Here is an 11,790-nt window from a genome sequence, read left to right as displayed (position 1 = left end):
TTTGTATATTTTTGAATCCATAAAACATTTCCAGGCTATCTGTAATTTTGACATTATCCATTTCACATTATCCCTGTCTTTTCCTTGCAGCAAGGCAACGTTACCTTTATTCCCCAACCATGATTTCAGAATATTTATTATGATATTTATGGATTATTTTAGGAGAGTTAGCAAAGTAGAACACATTCCTCTTTCTCAAGTTACCATTAAGATTTTAAGTTTGCTAAAATAATAGGCCTGGTTCATTATTTGTCTATGAGGACAAACAGGATGAAAGAGCGGAACAAAGATGCACATTCTCCTAAAAAACTCAAACTCCACGCCTCACACGGGATGTAATCAAGGAAAAGAATTCTGTTAAGCTTAGAGTCACTGATGATGCATTGCTCCTTGTAATGAGAGGAAAACTTGTAACAATCAGAGTGCCTGTGCATAGCTAGGACTAGAGAAATAGTAAAATGTGGCTGTTACCCATAATCTCTGCTAAAAGCTTAATACAAAGACAGTTTTAGTGATTGGAGGAACAATGAAATTCTGAAATACAATGTAATTACTAATCCTTAGCCTGTATGTGTTTATTTAAAAGTATGTAAAAGAGTTGTTGGATATAAACATTATCTGAGGAATAATTTTATGATATCTAAAACATAATTTATATAGCAACAGAGAACTCAGATTCTAATAGCACTGCAAGTGTGCAAAATTTTATTGATTTTCTGAAAAGAACTTCCCAATTTCATATAACAATAGAAATCGTATAATGTACCTTGTATTCCTGTATTATAATAGGTCATGGCGTAATAAATCAGTTTACTTTCAGTAATTGCTTGGAAATGATCTCCCTATTCTTGACGTTCATTAGTCACTGAAAATAAAAATGGCAGAGAAACCAATAATGTCTAATTTGAAGATTTTTAAATGTTTATAGATTTCTAAGCATGATTAGAAAATGGGAAAGCTGCCTTCCCTTCAGGATGATCAATCCAGACATGTATTAGAAACCAGAAAATCAGACTTCTCAAGGGCAGTGATTTAACATCCCTGCAAATGTGATTGAAACCACTGCTTTCTTACATCTTTATTAGCAGGTGTGGAAAAACAATTACAGATTTAAAATTAAAAGTGCATAATAAAATAAGTTTGCCACCTTAATTAACAATTGATTTTTAAAATTATTGCTTCAAGCTTTAATTCCTCAAGTACATTGTATTCTGCACTTTATATTATATGAGACTTGTAAAGACTGTATTTGAATTTACGTTAATGCAATATTGGAACTAAAATATAATTCAAGGCATTAAAACCTAATACAGTATAATAGTTTCTCAGAGAAAAATAATTATGATCCGAATATCAACATTATGTTTACTCAGATTGCTTAAACATAACAGTAGCCATAATTTGGTATGTTAGTAGAACAGTATTAAAATGTTTATTGAAATAAATTTATTGAAAGAGCCCTTATAATATTTCATTTAGTCATAAGAGTCTATAAAAGTATTTCACACTAATCAATCACATTAATCAGTATTATGATTTTTAAAAATTTCTCTATTTAATATAGGTGTTAATATAAAATTTTAATAATATAACTTGAAATGTCATTTACTCTTAAAATTTCAATTCAATTTCTTTCTTTAACAACAGAGTTCTATGCTTATACACCATTCTGGAATACAATATTTTTGCATTATTACACATATTTGCAGTCTTCTGTAAAAGAAAGACAAGGGGACATAAGACAATTTTTGTTGTTGATGGAGGTGGTTGTTTGTAAATGTCATTCTTGATGTTGATTATGCAGTTGTTATGATCCACAGCTGTTATTGCTTCCTTCTGAATTCTTCTGTAGTCTCCAGAATGTACTGGTCATCCCTTCTTCATTTTATCCTCAGTCTTCCCTTAATTGATTCCTCCCTTTATACCTATAAGCATCACCACTGGGTTTAACTAATTCCTGTGAAAGATAGTAATTAACTTAAACTCTGTTTGAGTTTTTTGTTTGCTTACTTGTTTTTTTGCTGTGCAATGTTTTTTGCTGTTTAATCTCATGACCTGGAAAGTAGCCATTGCTTTGTCTATCGTGTTCACAAAAGCAGGAGACAAAATCAGGATGCAGTCTGATCATGAACAGGTTTTTGGGGGCAAAAACCAATACTGCAGAAAATATTTAGATGTGTTAAACGAAGGAGTTGTTAACTCTGCTATGTTTTAAACACTGTACATACTCTTGTAGTTTTGCTCTGGAGCATGTGACTCCATGGGAAGATGATCTTGTGGAAATGAAAATGAGGCCATCCTTAAGCTTCAAATAGAGTTTTGGGCAGAAACAAGGTAGTCATATTCTTCAAAACAATTTACATGGAACCAGAATACTTAGTTCAAATGTTGGTTACATCCTTTTACTTGTACAAGTCACTTTCTCTCCTGTGTCTCAGTTTCCTCATCAATGCAACATGGATTTGTTGGAGGAGGTAGTTGAGAGGATGTGACCACCAGCTGACTGGCGAGGTGGACCTCGGCAATCACAAGCTACTCACCCATTCCCCTGTCCTTGGATCGTATGCTCTGCCCCCTGGTCCTACCACAGGATCTGTTCCAAGGACAAAGCCTTGAGAGAGTAAGGTGTTGTTGAGACCATCTTGATAGCGGCTGAGCCCAGGTAAGGTCTCTGTAAAGGCTTTAAGATTCTGGTGGACAGGGGCAGAGATCTACTCGTCTTGCAGCCGCTCAAGACAAGCCTCTTATGTCAGTTCCCTTGCTTAGTAAACATGCCATGTACAAATCTGGAGTGGTCTGCCTCTTTCGTAGGTCTCTCCTTGCCTTCTGTGTATGGAGGTTAGCTTCAGTTTTCACCTGGGAAAGTCTCGAGGTTGCAACCCAACAGGATTATTATAGTGTATACTGCAGAGCATTATTATGATGATTGATTAATGCAAACAAAACCCTTGAACAGTGACAGGAAACATTCACAAAACCATGACCATTATTTTGATTGTATTGATTGATTGATTGATTGATGCGTTGGGTCTTCGTTTCTGTGCGAGGGCTTTCTCTAGTTGCGGCAAGTGGGGGCCACTCCTCATCGCGGTGCGCGGGCCTCTCACCATCGCGGCCTCTCCCGTCGCGGAGCACAGGCTCCAGACGCGCAGGCTCAGCAATTGTGGCTCACGGGCCTAGTTGCTCCGCGGCATGTGGGATCCTCCCAGACCAGGGCTCGAACCCGTGTCCTCCGCACTGGCAGGCAGACTCTCAACCACTGCGCCACCAGGGAAGCCCGATTGTTATTATTATATTCACTCCTGGGAAATACTCTAAAAGCCAGAGTTAATTGATTTGCAAATGCTGAATTCTGTTGCTAGAGAAAAGATTTTCCTTGGAATTACAAAAACCAGAATTCAGATCTCAAGAATAAAATTTAGAGGACTGAGCATAGAGGTATACATAGAATAGATAATACATACTATGGTTAATAGCCTAGCACAATCCTCTCTCTCTTTTCCCTACCTAATGAAGTTTTCAATCATGGATGTCTAAAATATCAAATATAGGTCTTCCTATTTAGAATGAAACCTGACTATAATCAAAATATATTCTTTTTCATATAATCAAAGAGTATAATCTGCCTACAAAGTCATGTGCAACCAAAATGTTGGCTGTCCGTATGCACATGTGCCACGTTCGCGTGGTGCCTTGATCTCTCCACATACTATGTTTTATTCCACATGGTAGTCAATGTATTCAAGATTAATATTTTAGAGAATAACACGCTGGTTCATTTTAAAGGACCAGGGACCTGGGTGATGAGGGAAGACTGAGGTTGTCTCCTTCTCCCTTCTGAGGCACAAGTGAAGTAGAGAATACACCCGCAAGATATTTAACTAAAGTCTCAAAATATTTAACTGCTAGAAGGTGACCCCAAACCCCTGATGATGAGAATTCTCAGTTAAAGCTCAATTTAATAACGTCTTAGAACTAGTGCCAAAGTAACTCTCTTATTCTTGTATTTTGCCCATCAGTCACCTCTAAATGGAATATAGCAGGTCTCCATTTCAGAACCCTCATGTCAACTTCCTCAGTCACCAAACTGTTCACACTAACAGTTTCCTGCCTATGGAAATCATGCCCAGAACCTATCCGTACATGAATGCTCAGGGCTTAAAGGCAGGAAGCTTAGGACAGGGCAAGGATGTTCCCCATGTGAAATACAGGAAAAGAAGATGAGGCCACGTCATGGTGGGGGGATGGATAGCTCTCTCCACTCGTGCAGTGTAGCCCAGTGAATTCCAGGCTGTCACCTGTCAGATTTGCTGCTCTTCCTTCTTCTGGAGAGCAGAGAGTGCTCCCTCCTCTAGAGAAAAAGAGAGGAGACATGTAGATTCTTGTGTGTCATACGATATTACAGATACTTACTATTTTCAAGGAACTGTATTTCCTGTTGTGGAAGGTAGCAATGAAAATGAAAACAGAGGTATACCCGCTAAAAACCTTTAGTACAGGAAACTCTCCTGTGAGTGTGAAAGGCCTATCTTGAGCAAACCTACCTCATGGGTCAACTGAATTCCCTTTTTTTCCAGAAGCATTTATCCATCACCTTCAAGTGCAAGACACTCTGCCTGGCCTTGGAAAACATATACATGAATGTGACAAGGTCCCTGTTATCATGTGTTTAGTTTATTTGTTTTGTTTGAGTATCATTGCAGGCATGTGCTCAAATGTATAAACTTACTTTTAGTGAATTGAATTTTCTGAAATCAACAGTAGGAACAATGTAGAGTCCCTCAGATGTTTTACATACACACACACACACACACACACACACACACGTACATATTTATGTGAATATAGACATCATTTTGAAAGTAAAATCACCACATTTCACTTTTTAAACCTTATGCAAAATTGAGAACAATATTTATATTGATATTTTTGGGAGGAATGTGTTATAATATTAATTAACAATTTTGAGAACAAGCTATTAGTATTTACATTTTTCCTCTCCCAAATATTGCAGAGGAATTTCTTGTAAAAATCAAAATTAAATATTTCCAAAAATATATTCTCTTTGAAATAGAAATTTAGGTGAATGTAGAAGAATAGTCATACCATTTATTCAGAGTTCAAATAGTCACATTCAGCTTCTGAAATGAATTTGTAAATAAATAATAAAATTCATAAAATAATAATAGAAGCCACCATTTATTAAGCACTTATTAAATATATACTTACATTATTTCATTTCTTACAAAAAACTTAAAAACTACTATAGGGTATGTTAGCATATAAAACACATAACTTTTTCCTTGTAACTTCAATTTTAAGATACTTTTCAACATGTCTTTTTAAATTTTCTATTCATAACAATTTTAAGGTAATTTTCTCAGTTAACTGGGATGGAAAGATGGGCATTTCTTTTCTTTCTTTCTTCCTTTCTCTATTCTATCCAATCAGAGGCTGTATGTTCCTTTTGCAATGTTTCCTCTGTAAACTCCCTTCCCATTTCCCATTGTCACTGTGCTAGGCAAAGCCTACATTTCCTAAAAATTGTTAACCAACCTGTTGGTTTCCAGTCTTTTGTCCACCGTTGTCTTGCATTCACACTGCCTCTGAATTAATAATCTTAAGGCATTGCTTATAGTAAACTGATGAATTACTGGCTTGCTGTCACATTTCTTAGACTTGGAGACCCCCTCAAACTCTTAAAAAAGGGCAAGAAGAGCATTTCAGAGCATCACAAACCATAAACCCAGTGATGTTTAAATGAGTCCACATCCAGCCCATACTCCATCATTTGAAACAGAATGACATAGTGGTTAAAAGCACAGCTCTGTATCCACACAAGCTGGCTTCAGGTATAACCTTTGTCATTAACTACCTGTGCAGCACTGGGTGAGTTATTTAATTTCTTTGTGTTCATTTTCTCATCTGTAAAATGGGAATACTATCAGTAGCAGCCTTTTGGGATTTGGGGAGCACTGAATGAGTGGAAACATGTGAAGGTCTGCGAACAGTGCTTGGCACATAGAAAGCACTCAATGAATATCATTTGCAATTTGTCTCCTTTGCAAGTTAAAATGTTTAGATATCAGCAGTTTTTTAGGGCTCAACATGAAAATTGTCTATCCTCTTTTTAACATGGCACATTGCCTTTCTTCTACCCTGAAAGTCAAAACTTTAAAGTGTTCTTTTACGAAATAAGAACATGTAACACTATTCCAATAGCTTGACTTTTTGATCTGTTTTGCTTTGAGATCCAACTCTTAAATCAGATGTCATTGTTTCATTTTTCAAGTCTGAAATCTGCCTGTACTTAAAAGTAGACTTGTTCTTACTCTCTTACAACAGTAATATTATTTTAAGTGCTTTAAACATTACAAATGTATTGTGTGCATAATGACAGAACATGTACACATCATTCTGTAGAACTCATCTAAATGTCAAGACATATCAATTTTGCCAGTGTCAACCTGGCATTCATGAAAACTCAGTTGTCTCATGAAGGATTCTCCTGTAATTCATAATAAAAGCTACAGCAGTTCCCTTTACTGCCTTCTCTACTAGAGAAAATCTTAGCAGCTACATTCTTCATTAGACATTCAGTTTGGTATTGCAGAGGCATTATCTGCAAATACATGTATTATAATGGTAAAATAATATGGTATTTATGCCATTCTGTATGTGTTGAAAGTGTTTCCTTAAATATTGATATATATCTTTCTAGTCTCTTAAGTAATTCAAGAAATGATAGATATAAAATTCATTATTAAACCTCCACATATACCATTTTTCCTCTTGAGAGATTTATTGAATTTTAGATTTTTCTGCCAATTTTATTTCTCTGAGATTTTACATTTGTGCTAATATGAACTGTGATAACCTATAACAAAAGATCACAAGCATGCTATACGAGCCTACCCCATTTTAGTAGAAGAGTGTTTGTCACAATCGACCATGAAGAGCATTTATTCTTGTGAGTTTTAATTTGGTTCTTATATTTGAGATGATCTTTGTTGCTTGGTTGCTTGCTTGCTCTTTGGCCTATGATGTCCTAATGTGATTGGAACTTCTGCCCTAAACAGCAGTCACCCAAAGCCCTCATTATACCTTAAATTCAGCTCCTCTGAGGGTGACTATATTTATAGATGGTCTACAGTCACCCCAACATGAATTTTATGTGTATGTTATATTCAGTATTTTATATCAGGCCATTTCTTATATTGCTCCAAAATTTTTGGGCAAATTAGTCCAAACTTGTCCAAGTATCAGAATCAGGTATCAGAAAGAGGAAAACCTAATCATATTTACATGGATGAAGTAGTAAGTAAAGCAAAATGATAGCAGCTGAATGGTTGCTTTTCCTTGGTGATTTCTAGTTTGTACATTTTCCATTTGTCCTTCCAGATCTGCTGTCTACCCCACCTCTCTCCTCTCTGCCCTTGGAGCCTGTTCTATATTGATGACATCAGTAGGAACGCTTGAATTTGTTTCAGATTGGGTTTGGCCAAAAGGGAGCTACAAAAGGTCAAAAGGAGGGAGCAGAATGAGACTGATGTATTTATTACCTGGGTTCTTTCCCATTAAGGTCAACACAGGCTAGCTGTGTCCCATGACAAAATGTTACTGCAACCATCTCTATATCCAAATCTCTTTTCTGGGTTCTGGTAACTATTCCCCTTTGTTCTTTGGAGTTAAGATGGTAAAAACTTGTTTATTGCTAGTTGCAGGATACTACACTACCCCTTACCACACTTTTGTAAATAGTCCTTTTATTAAACTTTTCTCAAGTTATCCTAATTTGAGTGTGCCATCTGATTTTTGCTAAGTCGGGGCTCTTACTAACATGCCTGTAATAAACGAACAAGTCACTTTTCGTAGTCTATTGCCAAGACTTATTCAATAGTTTGGTAGAACTATTATTATACTAATTAACCATATATAGGGATTATCATTAGATTTTCATACTTGGAGATTTATTTATTTTTGAGGTTATATGTCAGGCCCTAATAAATGCTAAGGCTTTTTACTTATTGGACAAATATTCTGAATATTGGGTGTTTGGAATCCTTTTCCATGACATTTTGAGCTATAATAGAGATGCTCTTTTGCAAATATCACAATACTACTGGGTTGCTTGAAACATCTAAAACAATCTAAAATCCTTCCATATTTTTCAATGTGTATATCAAATTGCAGTCTCATACCTCTCTGAAACTTATCATTTAGGAGGACTTTTGAAAGCAGAAAAGCCTGGAAATAGGAGAAAATTATGTCACCTTTATTTGAAGAAAACATATAGCAGAATGATACATATATTTATATATTGCTTGGCAAAAATTATATGTCCATATCTTCCCAAAACAATCAAACTTCTTTGGCTATTGAATGGGAACCTGATGGTCTTTTGCTGGTATTTAACGAGAGTAACTTTATATTACAATTGTAGATTGATGTGTCTAAGGTGTGACGTTACTATAGAATCTTTCCAGACACTTAAAATGATCAGGACTGTGTTTTCTTTATCTTGCATCTGAAAGTCTTGTGCAGTTCATGGAGCACAGTAGGGTTCAATGTGCAGTAACTAACTGAAAATACTCATCTACATGATGCTCACGGAGAGTCTGGCAATTTTGATGATGGTATGTCTTTTTATCAAAGTTTAACCAATATAATGTATTTAATTATATAAGATATATAATATGAAAAATGCATTAGGGACAAGTATCCATTTAAGTTTTCAAAAGATATACACTTGTTGGTGAAAGTGCAATGGAAATATTAAAGCTCAGCTCCAAAGTTGGCCATTTGATAACTCAAATTTCTATCACAGCAATAGAAGAGAGGCAGACTCAGGGTTTGTATGGGCTGCAGCTTGTATAGTTTGGTGGTGGTGTTGGGGTGTGGTTTTATTGTAGGCTGCCAGTAAAAAAATCAGAAGCCTAGTTACATTTGAATTTCAGATAACAACTTTTTTCATCATAAGTATGTCCCAATATTGTGTAGATTACACTTACACTCAAAATTTATCTGCTATTTACGTGAATTTCAAATGCAACTGAGTATCTTGTATTTTCCTTTGCTAAATCTGGCAACCCTAGCTGCATATTAAATAAAAAGAATGTAAAATTTAAAAGCATGACCTTGTAATAAATTAAGACAACCAAGGGAACCTGAAGCTTAAGTTTTATTAGGTTTTCAGTAAATCCACCTTTGCATTATAATATAATTTGTACTAGCAACAGGTAAGCTGATTTAATCTAGTTACCTGCAATAAATATGGCTTACAACTTTTTTTCATGTGTGAACATAGCTAAATACATAAATCAAACTTATTTCAATTGCAGAAATCTTATTTATATGTTTGTTACTACCTATTGTGTGCCACATATTGAAGCTAATAGTGATCCGAACAGGCATGATCCTCCTCATTCTTAATTATTCTTGTGGGTCACCAAGAAGTAAACAGGTGTGATGTGTAGGGAATATATAGGAGAAGCAGGTAGTTCATACTTGCAAGGCCTAGGTAAAGCTTTCTGGATCATGTAACTAATCTAAAGTCTGAAACATGGAGAGAAGTTTACCAAGGGTAGGATGTGGTAGGAAAAGGACTCCAGTGAGAAGATACAGTACTAAAATGACCAGGAGGCAAAAGAGGACATGACTATTCAATGACATAGAAGTAAGGTAAAGGGTAAAATTTAAGAGAAAGAAAGTGATGAGGCTGGAGAGAGAAAGATTCTCTAAATTTCCCCTCCAGCTTTTAGGAATGTGACAATAAAAAGAAAGAATAATGAATTTGAGTACCAAAATATCAAAATGTTAAAAAAAATATATAATGGACAAATATAAATATCTAATAAAAATTTGAGAAAATATCCGCAACTCTCATTATAAAGCTGATGAGGAAAAACATTTCTAGGATGGCAATCCTTCTTTATTAGAACGACAACAGCAACAGCAACAACAAAACCAAAACCAAAAACAAGCAAACAAAAACCTAAAGGAGGTTATTTCAGGCTGAAATCAAAGTACCCTAGACAGTAATTCAAATCCAAATGAAGAAATGCAGAACACCAGCAAAGCCAACTATATGTAAATATAAAATGAAGTATAATATAAATGTATTTTTTTTTCTGACTATTCTTAACCTGAGTAACTTAAAGAACTGCATAATAAATATAAAACTATGATGATGGGCTTTCGATTTACAGAGATGCCATTTGTACGACAATAATAGCACAGAGGAGGAGACAGAGAAGAGAGTTATATCAGAGTAGTTTTATCTACTATTGAAATTAAGTTGGTATTAATTTCAATCCAAATTTTGTTGTTTTAATTTAAGATGTCTACAAGACTTACACTTTAGATTCAAAGACACAAATAGTTTGAAAGTTAAAAGATGGAAAGTGCTATACAAGCAGGAACCAAAAGAGAGTTGGAGTGGCTATACTAATATTAGATAAAATAGACAATATTGGGCTTCCCTGGTGGCGCAGTGGTTGAGAATCTGCCTGCCAATGCAGGGCACACGGGTTCGAGCCCCGGTCTGGGAAGATCCCACATGCCGCGGAGCAACTAGGCCCGTGAGCCACAATTACTGAGCCTGCGCGTCTGGAGCCTGTGCTCCACAACAAGAGAGGCCACGATAGTGAGAGGCCCGCGCACCGCGATGAAGAGTGGCCCCCACTTGCCGCAACTAGAGAAAGTCCTAGCACAGAAACGAAGACCCAACACAGCCATAAATAAATAAATAAATAATTAAAAAAGAAAAAAAACATTCTTTAAAAAAAAAAAAAATAGACAATATTAGGCAAATAGATTAATATTAGACAAAATAGTACTTAAGACCAAGGTTGTAACTAGAAACAAAGGGGCATTTTACAATGATAAAATGATAAATCTGAAAGGAAGACATAGCAATTGTTCATCTAACAACAAAGCCTCAAAATACATAAAGCAAAAATGAAAATAATTGAAGTGGAAATGGACGATTTGATTATAATAGTTAGGATTCCTCTGCCAGTAATTGATGGAACACCTAGGGAGAGGATCAAAAAGAAAATAGACTTGAACAATGCTATATACTTACTAAACCAAGTAGAATGACACCTGTAGAATGCATGTTCTTCTCAAGCATACATGGAACATTGTCCAGGAAAGACCATATGTTAGAACATAAAATAAGCAATAAATTAAAAAAAAATGAAATCATGCATCAGCAAAGTATGTTCTCTAACAAAAATGGAGCTAAGTAAGAAATCAGTTACTGGGAAATTCACAAATTAGCTACCCTTCAATAAGCAATGACCAAAGAAGAAATCACAAGGTAATGAAATACATCAAGATGAATAAAGAAGAATCACAATTTATGAGATACAGTTAGAAAGGTTTTTAGAGAGAAATTTACAGATATTAATACCTGTAGGAAGAAGAAGAAAAATCTCAAGTAAACATCCCAATATGCCACCTTAAGTAACTATAAAATGAAGAAATGTTCAAAATGCAGAATCTCAGGGCCCATTCTGGATTTACATAATCTGCATTTGAACAAAATCCCCAGGTGATTCATGTGCAAATTAGAGCCTGAGGAACCTTGGTAGATTGTGGGAAAACAGGTATTATTCTATAATGCAAGTAGTAGGGCAAATTTTAAAAGGCAATTTCAGAATATTCACAGAATTATCTAATTCTCATGCAATTTGATGCAGATATTATGGTTCTAAGAATATATCTTCTAGTAATATTATCCATATATCAAACAATATGTTCCAAAACAACACTATGAAATTTAAA

General features: G+C 35.3%; 1 long non-coding RNA gene across 4 annotated transcripts; it reads right to left on the bottom strand.

Annotated features, from left to right (window-relative positions):
* Window positions 1–775: 775 nt before the first annotated feature.
* LOC309654253 lies at window positions 776–11,278 on the bottom strand. Of its 4 annotated transcripts, none has more exons than XR_014260070.1 (3): window positions 11,087–11,278; window positions 4,299–4,351; window positions 776–1,957 (listed from the first exon to the last, which is right to left on the bottom strand). It is a non-coding gene; the product is annotated as an uncharacterized lncRNA (long non-coding RNA). The 4 variants fall into 4 exon arrangements; XR_014260073.1 differs by lacking the exon at window positions 11,087–11,278 and adding an exon at window positions 5,557–6,000; XR_014260071.1 differs by lacking the exon at window positions 776–1,957 and adding an exon at window positions 2,684–3,375.
* Window positions 11,279–11,790: the final 512 nt, after the last annotated feature.

Source organism: Balaenoptera physalus, assembly GCF_965194825.1.
Source record: "Balaenoptera physalus genome assembly, contig: HAP1_SCAFFOLD_2402, whole genome shotgun sequence".
NCBI lineage: Eukaryota > Metazoa > Chordata > Mammalia > Artiodactyla > Balaenopteridae > Balaenoptera > Balaenoptera physalus.
This window is presented reverse-complemented; position numbering and strand designations above follow the sequence as displayed.